Source organism: Equus caballus, chromosome 3 (assembly GCF_041296265.1).
Source record: "Equus caballus isolate H_3958 breed thoroughbred chromosome 3, TB-T2T, whole genome shotgun sequence".
In the NCBI taxonomy this organism is placed as follows: domain Eukaryota; kingdom Metazoa; phylum Chordata; class Mammalia; order Perissodactyla; family Equidae; genus Equus; species Equus caballus.
The window spans coordinates 58,336,548-58,349,333 of NC_091686.1; the positions used below are offsets into that span (position 1 = coordinate 58,336,548).

Genomic DNA, 12,786 nt, shown 5'->3' on the forward strand with positions numbered 1-12,786 from the left:
AAGTTAGTACTGTGCCTACGTTGAAGGGGAAGAAAGGGTGAATGTAAGTTATGAACACAGTATTTGACCCTCAGCTTGGGCGGAGTTAGAGGGAAGGACTGCAGACAAGTCCTGGTGCCTTTCTGCTGGAGTTTCTACTGGGTTTCTGTACAACTCCAGTAGAAAGTGATGTGAACAAAGCAACTCTGTCAGTTTTAGGTGTACGATCAATTGAGGAAATATTTTGAAGGTGTTGGAGCCAGGGCTTGAGGGTGGAGGGTCATACAAATAAATGGGGGAAGGCAAAAATGAATCCTGTGGGGATAGACTGGAATGGAAGGCATCGATGTGAATTCATTATTTTTTAAATCAATATGTATATGTATGTATATGTGTGTGTGTGTGTATATGTGCGCACATGTATGTGTATGTATGAACATATATGCATATATTGATGTGTCTATATGTATATCTCCTAATATCTCTGTCCAACAAAAAGGCTAAGAAGCAGAGAGCAGTGAACACAACTAACTCCCGAATCTTGGTCTGTAATACTACTCCCAACACAAAGGAACCAGAGTTCCTCAGAAAAGTGGCTGATTCAAGGCCTGGGCAGGGTACATATGAGATGAACTTGTATTTTTTTTTTTATGCTAGAAAAAAAAGAAAATGTTTTTTAAAAAACAGGAGCATGTCACGAGAAGCCTGTCGGGTCTCTGCTGGCCAAATCTGGTATAATTTGATCGTCAAATAAGTGTAATAATGAATTAAGAACCATTAAAAATAAGAATTCATTATCCATAATGATAATGAACTGATAAATAAATGAATAAATTGAGAAGGGAAGTCTCTGGCTAATGGTAGAATTCTGAGTTCTGGGGTTGGAAAATCGTCATTTTTGCAGCCATCATAGTAAAGATTAGACAGTGTAAGAATCCTAACAAAATTGAGGGGAAATAGTGATGAGGAGCAGGATATTCCTGTGGTCTTAAAGTGTCTCCCCACAGACTACATATTATTTGCAAGGTATAAAACAGGGATTAAATGTTGGTGAAATCCAACAACATGGGGCAGGTGGATACCATGTGACACTCCAAGGGGACACATTGTCATCTATGTATTATGCTGGCCAAGACTGCATAAACTGAATCTAATCGTGAAGATACATCAGACAAACCCCAAATGAGGAACATTCTACTTAATAGAAAGGGGAGGGCACCGTGTTCTTCAGAAAAAACAGTGTCATAAAGACAAAGGATGGCTGTGGAAGTGTTCCAAATTAAAGGAGGTTTGAGAGAGAGAACTGCTAACTGTAATACCTCACCCTAGACTGGATCCTCTACTGGAGGGGGGAAAAATACTATAAAGGATATTTTTGGATCAGTTGAAAAGAAAACGGAATATGGATGATCGAGTAAATTCAAATATTGTAACAGTGTTCAAATTACTGAAGCTAACTGCACTGTGGTTATGTGAGAGGATTTCTCTCTTCTCGGGAAATGCACGTTGAAGCAGAGGAGCAAAGGGCCAGGATGTACATGATTATTCTCAGGTGCTTTAGGAAAAAAATACTGTGAATTGTGTGTTTGTGTGTGTGAGTGGAAAGAAGGTGCAAGAGGGCACATGAGCACAAGTGAGAAAACAAAGGAGGTAACATTAACAATTGGTGACTTTGGGTATACAGGTAGTTTTATATTCTCATACTTGCAACTTTTCTGTAAGTTTGAAATTATTTCCAAACAAAATATTTAACTTTCAGAAATATCTACCATTTCTTTTTAGGCTCTCCTTATTTATAAAGACTTTGGTTCCTTGTCTGGAACCAGTTTGGAATGAACATTTTTATAATATTTTCCTGTGTGTTGGTGTTGTGGCTCTGCAAACCAACCATTGTTCAGTGTGACTGCAGTTAGTGGAAAATAAATGAGTCACCCTGTGGATGGCTGGAGTCTAAAACCTAATTTGGGGGGGCACTATTTAGTATAATGATTACTGTATGTTTATGGAAGTATTAGCTACACCATCTACTGAAGTCTTCAGAGTTATTATCAGTTGCAGAAATATTAGAATGATTATTTTACATCAGGAATCTAGCTGTTACCCCTGCTTATTTAGATTATCTTGTTTTATAAACTCAGAAGGACTGTCATTTTACCCCTAAGAGGGTAACTATTCATTTGTTCATTCAAAAAAATGTTTATTGAGTGCCTACTATGTGCCAGACCCCTTTCTATACATTGAAGACGTAGCACCAAACAAAACAAAGCTCTCGCCCTCATAGATTTTATGTTTTTGTAAGTGAAGTAAGTGAATGCTAGTAACATTGGAGAAAAATAAGTCAAGGAAGTGGGTTAGGGATGCCGGGAACAGAATTGTTACAGTTTAAATAGAGTAGATGCGAAAGACTTAACCCAGGAAACATTTGAGCAAAGATCTGAAGATAGGGAGTGTGGCATGCAGAGATAATCATCTCTTGGGAGAACATCTAGGCAGAGAGAACAGCCAGTCTGAAGGCTTGCAGGCGGGAATATGCCTAGCCCGTGTGAGGAAAAGGCAAGGAGGTCAGTAGGAAACGAGGTCGGAGGAAAGAGGGCCAAATTACTACATAGGTTCTTTTGTGCTACTTTAAAGATTTTGGCATTTACTCTGAGATGTGAAGCCGTTCGGAGATTTTGGGCACAGATGTTACGTTATATGATTTATATAAAATTTGATGAGAAAGGACTGAAATAGGACAAGGGTAGAAGTTGGGAGGCCAGTTACTAAACCATGGCAAAAATCCAAGTGAGACGTGATCGTTACTATTCTGGTCAAAGTCTCTATGTAGGTGATGAGAAGTGGTCAGATTCTGGGTGTATTTTGTAGATAGAGCCAATAATATTTGCTGATAGGTTAGAGAGAGGGTAGAACTTGAACTTTAGTGATCAGTAAGAAGAGCAGAAACAAGCAAAGGAGGCTGGGAAGGAGTGGCCAGTGAGATAGGATTAAACCAGGAGAGTCTTTGTTCTGGAAGCCAGGTAAAGAAAGTGTCTCGGGGCTTGAAGAGTCATGTCAGATGCTGCAGGTAGGTCAAGAAAGATGAGGACTGACTGGCCTTTGGATTTAACAGTATGTAAGTAATTGGTGACCTTCAAATTTCAGTGGGGTGGGGAGCAAAAGTCTAATTGGAGTATGTTCAAGTTGAAGAATACTTGAAGACAAAGAGTAGGGACAACTCTTCTGTGATGTTCTGCTGAAAAAGGAATCAAAGAAATTGGCCATAACCTAGAGGCATGTGTGGGGGTCAAAAAGTTTGTTGTTGTTTGCTTTCTAATGAGTGGAAATATGGTGTATATATATATATATATATATATACTAATGGTTTTGCTTTATTGGGAGGAAGAAATTAGGAAATTCATGACGTAGGAGAGAGAAGTGAGACTTAATTAGAGCATGTCTTTGAATAGTAGGACTATAACATCTAATATAAAAGTGCAGGGGTCCTGGAAAGTTCAAGCACAGGAGAGGGCACAGACTTAGGTAAGTAGGCGAGCGTGGTTCTGGAAGCTGTCTTCTGAGTGCTTGCGTAGGAGCCAAGGCCGGCATGCAGAGGGATTCAGATTTTAGGTGGCCTTTGATTTTGTTCCTGCATGATGCTGTTCATCATCTGCCAGGAGGCCTGAGAAGTCGTGGGAGGGCTATAGCCCTGCTTGTTAAAATGTTTTTCAGACATTTAGTTTTTTGTTACTCTTCAGCCTGTCTAATTTGTATGACATTTGGGAAGAGATTCTTAAAACTCTTTTGGAACTATGTGGAAAAATTTTTTTTTCTCATTGATCTTCAAGCCAAAGAATGTGATTTAATGGCCCTAAAAATTTACCCAGCACAATTTTCATGTTAGGTGTTAAGAAAACCAACTTGAAGACATAGTTAGTTAGGCCAAGGAGGTACAGCTAGTTGTCCAGCCAAGTCTGGAATCCAGGGCTCTGTGATGTTCTAATTTACATAATTTGGTTTTGAAATTCAGTTTTCATACCTATGTGCATGTACATTCAAACTCACGCCATTGACAATGTAACTGACTTAGTCTAAATTGGAGGCAAGCAAAGCATGGAATAAAAAACATGTAAAATGTAAGGGTCAAAATGAGAACTCTGTCTAAATGGTGATTTAAATTGTGATTTTTGTAAAACTCATACCTGAAATTATATTATATTCCATATTGCAATTAGAATGCACTGAAATCATATCAAAGCATTTGCCCTTGGCTGAATTTATATTAAAATAAAAGATTATAAAATAAGATTAATTATACACTAGTTTAGATGTCTGATACTTTAAGACATCTGTAGATTGCGTTAATATTCAAAAATGGATTGAGAAAAACCTTGATACTCTAGCTTGCTGTTTGCAGTTCTGTTTGGCTGCCTCCTGTTTCTGCTTTTGCTTCTTTATCTCAACACTTGCCTGTACCTGGTAATTCAAAATGGATAAAACCAAATCATCAGCATCCAAAATACATGTAAAATTTCTATGAAATAATAAGTAAATGGTAAATAACTGAGGAGGAAGTGGGTAAAACATATGAATAGGCATTTCGTAAAAAAGGAAACATGAGTTAGGCAATAAACCTGAAGAAATGCTCAGTATCATCAATCAACAGGAAAATGCAAATTAGGATCACAATTAGATGACATTTTACACCCCAAAGTTAAGAAGTTGGCATTACTAAATGTTGGAGAGGATGTGGATCTATATGAACTACCCGTTGCTGGTGGGGTTATAAATTGCTGGACACACTTTGGGGAAAATAAAAATTGGCATCCTTATGAAAAATCGAACAGAGACATATTCCTCAGCTCCTAGGCACATACTTAAGAGAATTTTTGGCACGAGTGGAACAGGCGATGTGTATGAGAACTTTCATAACAGTAATGTTCATAATAGCAGCAACAACAAACCTGGGGGGAAAATAAGATGCTACCATAAAGAGAATGAATAATTCAGTTGTGGTACATTTACATAATGCAGAATTCTACAGTGAAAATGAATGAATTGCAACTACACACAACACTGTGGACGAATCTTGAAAACATAATATTGAATGACAAAATCAAACCCTAGAAGACAGAAGGTGTTTAATGCCATTTTTACAGAAGTTAAAAACAAATAAAATGAAACACTATATCTTATGGAGGGGTATGTACATAATGTGATATACTTTTTAAAAAGCAAACGAATGATAAACACAAAATATAGGGTAGCGGTTCCAGGGGACAGAAGGGATGGGAGAGCTGGGATAATGGGATAGGGAGGAGCAAATCGCTGGACCATTGCCAATAACTTAGATTTGAGTTCTTGAGTTGGGTGGCAGGTACGTGGATGTTCATTCTATTATTTTGCTTTGACTTTAAAACGTGTTGCAAATAACTGTTGTATGTAACAATTAATATATTTAAAAATAGCAAAGGCATATTCTGGAGTCAGAGTTTGGGAGACATGTCATCACTTCTGCCCACACCCTCACTGCCACTTGAGCTCCTAATGTCACTCAGTATTTCACTAGAGGTCTCTTGTTTTAAAGTCTTCTGTCTGATTAAGCCTTTGTCTGCCATCAGAGAAGTAAGTCACTCAGGAACAACTTGTTGGATGAATAACTGAGTGAATCGTTTGGGAGAATAATTTGAGATTTTTCTTAGAAACCACCTAAGAATTAGATTTTTAGAAATACTTTTCCTTCTACTTCTACCTGGGTTCTTATAAGAAGTGAGATAGACAGCAAAACTAGGTTACTGGTGCATAAGTTTTTGAATGATAATTAACTGTGTATTTGAAGGCAATATTATTGATTATGTTTGAACTATCGTAATAATATGATCAAAGAGATTAACAAATGTATGGCAAAAACAAATAGTTGATAAGAAAAGCAGAATGTTGCTACAGATGAAGCTATTCTTAGGTATAACGTTTTAGAGTTAGAAGGCCCATGGGAATTAGTCCAAGCTCCTCATTTTTGAATACAGGAGCTCTTGGACCCAAGAAGTAATTGATTAAGATCATAGAACTTGTGGAGAGCAGAGTGAAGAAAGAACAGAACCTACATCTCATGATTCGTGTACTAGTGTTTTCATATTGAAATAAGGAATGGTAAATAAAAGAAACATTTCGATATATAAGGCATGCTAAATAACTCAAGGTTGGATTATAACCATTGAGTGAGGAATCAGTGTTTTCTGATTTTATTTTAGAACAAATCAGTTCAGCTTTACACCACGTTTATCTTTAGATGCTTGGTGACTACACCTAGAGAAATAACATGTTTTTTTTTTGTCTTTTTTACTCAAATTTGGTTCTCCAAAAAGAGACATTGTGTTTGATGTACAAATGCATACTGGAGTGGAAGTGGGAAGAATTAGGTTCTGAATGTGGCTCTGCCACTAAACAGCTGTGTTGTCACTGATTCTTTCCATAACTTGTCCCAGTCTCATTTTCCTCACCAGTAAAATGGAGATGCTGAACCACGTGGTCTGTAGAGACCAGCTTTAAATGACTATATTCTTCGTGGATTTTGAATAGCACATTTTATCTATCTTATTAAGTGTTGTCATGTGTTCCACTATTAAACCATTAGCCACAAATAAGGAGATAAAGAGAGAATCAATAGAAAATGAATGACTCATGATACTAAAACATATTCTGAAAATAAACTGGGTTTTCCTTCTTTTGCATTCATCACAGGTGTAATACTTCTCCACATCTGCTTCAGGAAGAAAGTGCCTGCCACTCCTACTGTTTCTACGCAGGTTCATGCCAGCCCAGAACAGAGAATCAGGTCAGTGTTAGGATTATTTGGTCTGTTGAACAAGGAGCTAGAAAAGAATCATGCTAGTCTTTGGCACATTGTTGCATTGTAGCGAGACCACTGAACTTTGACTCAAAAGGGCTGGTTTTATTTTCCACTGACGGCTGGGTAACTTGGGCAAGCTGCCTCTTCTGGATGGCTTTTAGTTTTCTGCACCAAAAAAGGGATACATTAGAGTAGATTATTTTCAGTTTCAGTTCTGACTTTAAAGCGTCATTACTTTTATTATGGGTCCTACGTACAATGAAATCATGGGTTTTTTTTTTAAAAGATTGGCACCTGGGCTAACATCTGTTGCCAATCTTCTTTTTTTTTTTCGTTTTTCTTCTTCTTTTTCCCAAAGTTCCCCAGTACATAGTTGTATATTCTAGTTGTGAGTGCCTCTGGTTGTGCTATGTGGGACGCCACCTCAGCATGGCTTGATGAGCAGTGCTGGGTCTGCACCCAGGATGCGGACCGGTGAAGCCTTGGCCCGCCAAAGCAGAGCACATGATCTTAACCACTGGGCCACAGGAATGGCCCCTAAAATCATGGCTTTTTAAAAAAAAAAATTTTATTGAGGTTATTATAGTTTATGACATTGTGAAATTTCAGTTGTGCATTATTATTTGTCAGTCATCTTATAGGTGTGCCCTTTCACCCTTTGTGCCTACCACCCCAACTCTCTTCCCTCTGGTAACTACTAATCTATTCTCTTTGTCCATGTGTTTGTTTATGTTCCACATATAAGTGGAATCCTACAGAATTTGTCTTTCTCTATCTGGCTTACCTTAGGGTCCGTCCATGTAGTGAATGGGGCGATTTTATCATTTACGGCTGAGTGGTATTCCATTGTGTGTGTGTGTGTGTGTGTGTGTGTGTGTGTGTGTGTGTGTGTGTGTACACACCATATCTTCTTTATCCAGTCATCAGTCAGTGGTCACTTAGGTTGCTTCTGTGTCATGGCTATTGTGAATAATGCTGCAGTGAACATAGGGGTACACGAATCTCTTTGAATTGCTGATAAAGTCATGTTTTTAGTGCATCATTTTCTTTTGTTTTCTTTTCTTTTTCCTGGCAGAATCTAGTTGTAAGCACAGGCTTTGGAGCTCTTTGATCCACTGTGTTGTAGTTACTTTGAGTGATGGGTTTGAATGATGTACTATGTTGTGAGGCCCTTGAGAGTACTGTCGCTCCCTAGTTACCTTATTTTTACTATTTACTTTGCTTTATTGTTGCTGAAAAGTTTATTTTTTACATGAGGTTATTAGTCCTTCAATACTGTTCTTCAGCTTTAGAGAGGGTACCTTTTTGAGCATGTTTGTTCTCTGTTGATTGCAAGTGACTCAATTCAAATTAGCTTAAGCAAAAAGGGGAAGTTTTCAGCCTTTTGAGTATGTCCCAAGAGACACCAAGGAATAAAGGGACAGAAAAGCAACGGGAATGTCCAGGGAGAGCCCAGAAGTAAATGGCGTCAGGTTCCCTCAGGCTCTCTGCCCAGTGCCCCCCCTGCGCATCCTCCTTCCCTCTGTGGACCGGCTTTCTTCACATTGCCGTTCTTTGTTGTGGGGAGCGTGGTCCCAGCACCTCCCACACTTTATATCTCATAAGGCAGGCTCCCAAAGAAAGTCTGAATCTCAAGTTCCCAGACCCGTATTTCCCAGAGCAGGCTCAGACTCTTCAGTCAGGTGCCCTGGACACGTTGTGACTTAGGGCAGTGTCGTTTTAGTACTTTCAGTGGCTGTCTTGCCATCTTTATTTCAAAGCCTGTTCTCTGAAAGGGATCTGATTTAATTCTGCTAAAAAGCAGATGACTGATAACGTAATATTACTCCTTCCAAGTGTGTTTTTATTTTAATAAGGATCGTTCATTAAGCCAAAGCTATATTTCCCAAACTGTGTAGAAGTGAAATCTTGTGTTCTGGTATATAAAAATGATTAACATAGATACAAAAAAGGCATTACAGGGGCTGGCCTGGTATAGTGGTTAAGTTCGCACTTTTCACTTCCGTGGCCCGGGGTTCACCAGCTCAGATCTTGGGTGCAGACGTGGCACCACTTGGCAAGCCATGCTGTGGTATGTGTCCCACATATAAAGTAGAGGAAGATGGGCACAGATGTTAGCTCAGGGCCAGTCTTCCTCAGCAAAAAGAGGAGGATTGGCAACAGTTAGATCAGGGCTAATCTTCCTTAAAAACGAAAAAGAAAAAGAAAAAAAAGCATTACAAATTGAAAGGCAGCATCTTAGGGTTGAGGGAATGGAGAAAAATGAATAATCATGTTTGTGTGGTTAGAGGAAGAGGGCAGATAGGTAATCAAATATCTATTTCTAAGGTAGCAATGTCACAAAGATTGAATATAGCCAGGAAAAGAAAAGCTTTTCTATTTAACTTTTGAGAAAAAGATTTGAAGGTAGGAGATAGGACCATTAGGTTTAGTCCCAGCTCAACTGCTAACTATGATTTTGGATAAATTACTTATTCTCTGGACACTTCAATTTACCAAATCCTGGCCATTTACCAACTGTGTGACTTTAACTTCTGGACATCAACTTCTCTATCTTAAAAGTAGAATTGGCGATAGTGGTACCTCATAGGGTTCTTGTGAGGAATTAGTATGTATTAGGTGTTCAAAACAGCTTCTGGCACATCAGTAGCAGAGGCATAAATTTTTGCAATGAGTGGATAAGATTATGTGATTGCAGGAGTCTCAGCTAACAAAAATATCTGTGATCTAACATTTTCTGATACGGACATTAGTCTTTTTTCAGAAGAAGGAGTTGGCAGCTTTGGCCATTTACTTGAGTCCTGCACTGAGGCTCATTTTGGTACTGCCGAAGAAAGTTATTTTGAATTAAGTATGTGTCGTAAGTTCTCTATTGCTACATGTATTAGTTTGTTAGGGCTGCCATGACAAATTGCCACAAACTGGTGCCTTTTAAACAACAGAAATTTATTGTCGTACAGTCTGGCGGCCAGAAGTCTGAGATCAAGGTGTCAGCAGGATTGGTTTCCTTCTAAGGGCTGTGAGGGAAGGGTCTGTTCCAGGCCTCTCTCCTTGGCCTGTGATGGCCATCTTTTCTCTGTGTCTTTTCACAGTATCTTCCCTCTATGTGTGTCTGTCTCTGTGTCTAAATTTCCCCTTTTTATAAGGATACCAGTCATACCAGTAAGGGCCCACCCTAATGACCTCAGTTTAACTTGATGACCTCTGTAAAGATCCTGTCTCCAAATAAGACCACATTCTGAGGTACTGGGGATTGGGGCTTCAACATATAAATTTTGAGGGCGACGCAATTCATCTTGTAGCACTACTTAACAATTTACCCCCAAACTTAGTGATTTAAGATAACAAATGTTACCTTACAGTTTTCATTAGCTGGGTCCTCTGGCTCAGGGTCTCTCACAAAGCTGCATTCGGCGTGTCCACCAGGGTTTCAGTCTCATCTGAAAGTCCTCGGGGAGGATCTGCCTCCAGTTCACTCACGTGGTTCTTGGCAGCATTTGGTTCCTCATTGCTTGTTGGGCCGAAGACCCCACTTCCTCATGTTGGCTGTTTGCCAGTAGCCTACCTTATTTCTTTGCCATGTGACCCTTTTGTCTTTGTAATACAATCTCAGTAGTGGCGTTCCATCACTTTTTCCCTATTCTTTTCAATAGGAGTGAGTCACTAAGTCTGGCCCACATCAAGGAGAGAGGATTACACAAGGGTGTGTGTACCAGGAGGTAGAGTCATTGGGAGCCATCTTTGAAGCTCCCTACAATAGTACAGTCATGTGTCTCTTAATGATGGGGAGATGTTCAGAGAAATGCATCATTAGGTGATTTCTTCGTTGTGCAGACATCATAAAGTGTACTTAGACACACCTAGATCATATAGCCTCCTACGCAACTAGGCTACATGATATGGGACCACCGTTGTAATTCCGGTCCATTGTTGACTGAAACATCATTATGAAGTACATGACTGTATGTAAGAATGAAAGGAAGAAGAAATTACGTTAAGTGGAAAAATACATAAATTATTTAATATTACTCAGAAGACTTTAGTCTTAAACTTTAAATAGAAGTTTATCACTCTTGTGCCATATAGCTTTGTAATCAGAAAGTACCCTTACAAAAAAAGGAGAAATGTAACTTTTAGCTCCATTTCCTTTTTTTTTTTTTTTAAGCAAAACAGAGTTTGTTTTGTTTACTTTCATTAAATCAGTTATTTTTCGGTCCTATGTAGAATTCAAGTAGTACCTGACTTTTCAACTCCACTTTGCTGAGTTATTAACCTGCTATTTCTCATATAATATTCAAAGGCCTAACTTCATTTCCCTAAAAAAATTTAAGAGTAAGAGGTCATAGGTTATTAAGAATACTTTAATTTTATCAACTTTTCTGTGGTCATTTTCTACTACTAAGTTATTATAAAGTGTTAGAAATTATCAGACATTTGTGAGGATATTTAATACACCAACTTGGCTGAGAGAAATGGCCAATTACAGTTACTTCTGCAGAATGTAGTGATAGAATCATATACTGTATCCACCAGCTGGCAATTCTCAATATGCATATTGTATACATACACACAGTATACATTGATGGAGAAGTACTTGGAAAGTATTCTTATGGGTTCATTTTTGTAGTCTTTGTTTTGGAAGGCAGTATAGTTGTGTTTCTGGAATCAAGATTTAACGTCCCTGACATTATCTGTATGAGTTAGTTATTCTAATGTGGGGGTGTATGTGTGTAGAACATGGAGTAACATTTCTCAGTAAATTTAATCTAAGAAAATCTCAAATTCACTGAGAAAAGATTGTTTTAAACAACTCCATTAGAATAAATTGAACATATACTTCTAAAGCATCTGATTACATGACTGAATTTTATAAGGGATTGTTGAATTATAATTATTTGTGAATTACTGTAACTATAGATCATACATTTTAGTAGACAGTGAACACCTCATTGTTAGAAATGATGAACTTATTTTTAACTCTCACTAGGTTTGGAAATTTAAGTCATTTCATACTGTATAGAAGTTAAATGAGTATGATTTCAATGGGACTTCTATGTGATATCCTTTTTACTTGTAGTAGGTTGTAGTTTAACAAAAACCATACAGAATTTTTAAATTAAGATTTTATTTTGATACGCATAGAGTGGATTGGAAAATGCATTCTTATATTTGAACAAATGGTAATTTTTTTTCTTAGGAAAAAAGCTCTGTTCCATTGATTATGGCAAAGAGAAAATTTTACACATAAGCTCTTAAGATTGTGTGTTACCAGGAGATTGAACTGAGAGTTTTGTGCATAATTTGTCTTCCTTTTATTATAAAAACTTTTGGGAATAGATAGATTTGTGACTAGATTTTCAGAATTAGTATCTATGAGGAAAATAGTGTTGTATGTTTTATGATTTAGAAAAAATTAATTCAGTAATGAAAGTCTGTGTAGAATGTTTTCTTTCTGGAAGCGTATATTGAGAGAGTTTAAAAAGTTCAAGGAAGAGAACTTATACAGTATAAAAAGGACAAATATACTTAATGTGAAGCTTAAATTACAAAGTTAAAAAGTTTTTATTAGAAAAAATTGCAAGTTGAAAAGTAAATTAGCATTACTAGAGTATTGGGGTTTTAAAATTTAATTCAACTTTTCTTTATTTCAAGAAATGATACTTAAATTTTAGGACTTAAAAATACAAATCATGTTAATCACATTTTATCCCCTGTTGTGAAACTTTTTTCTTTTCTTTCCTTAGACTTTTGGTTTATTGACTAGAGCTTGAGGTTTCTGTGACTACGTCATGGTTGATTTTGACCCAGAGTATACCTCATTTGGCTCTTGTTTTGAGGACAAATTACGCATTTATTTTTATTAACAATATGATAAAAAAATTGTATAAAATATTAAAAGCAGATCTAAAAGTGAAAAACTGCAGTGTAATACATATTTTGGTTAAGGTCCCAAGCTTAGTCATATTTTCTGGTTTAAATCA

At 37.4% G+C, this 12,786-nt stretch overlaps 1 protein-coding gene across 16 annotated transcripts in view; it reads left to right on the forward strand.

Moving 5' to 3' along the window:
- The window catches only part of WDFY3 (WD repeat and FYVE domain containing 3), a 251,256-nt gene that overhangs the window by 24,379 nt on the left and 214,091 nt on the right, over window positions 1-12,786 (forward strand). For 14 of the 16 annotated variants that reach the window (XM_070262308.1, XM_070262304.1, XM_070262309.1 and 11 more), the window contains exon 2: window positions 6,697-6,790. The exons of the other annotated variants lie outside the window; for them this stretch is intronic. The gene's annotated coding sequence lies outside the window, so the exon portion shown is untranslated. The remainder of the gene's footprint in view (window positions 1-6,696; window positions 6,791-12,786) is intronic. 16 annotated transcript variants of the gene reach the window in all.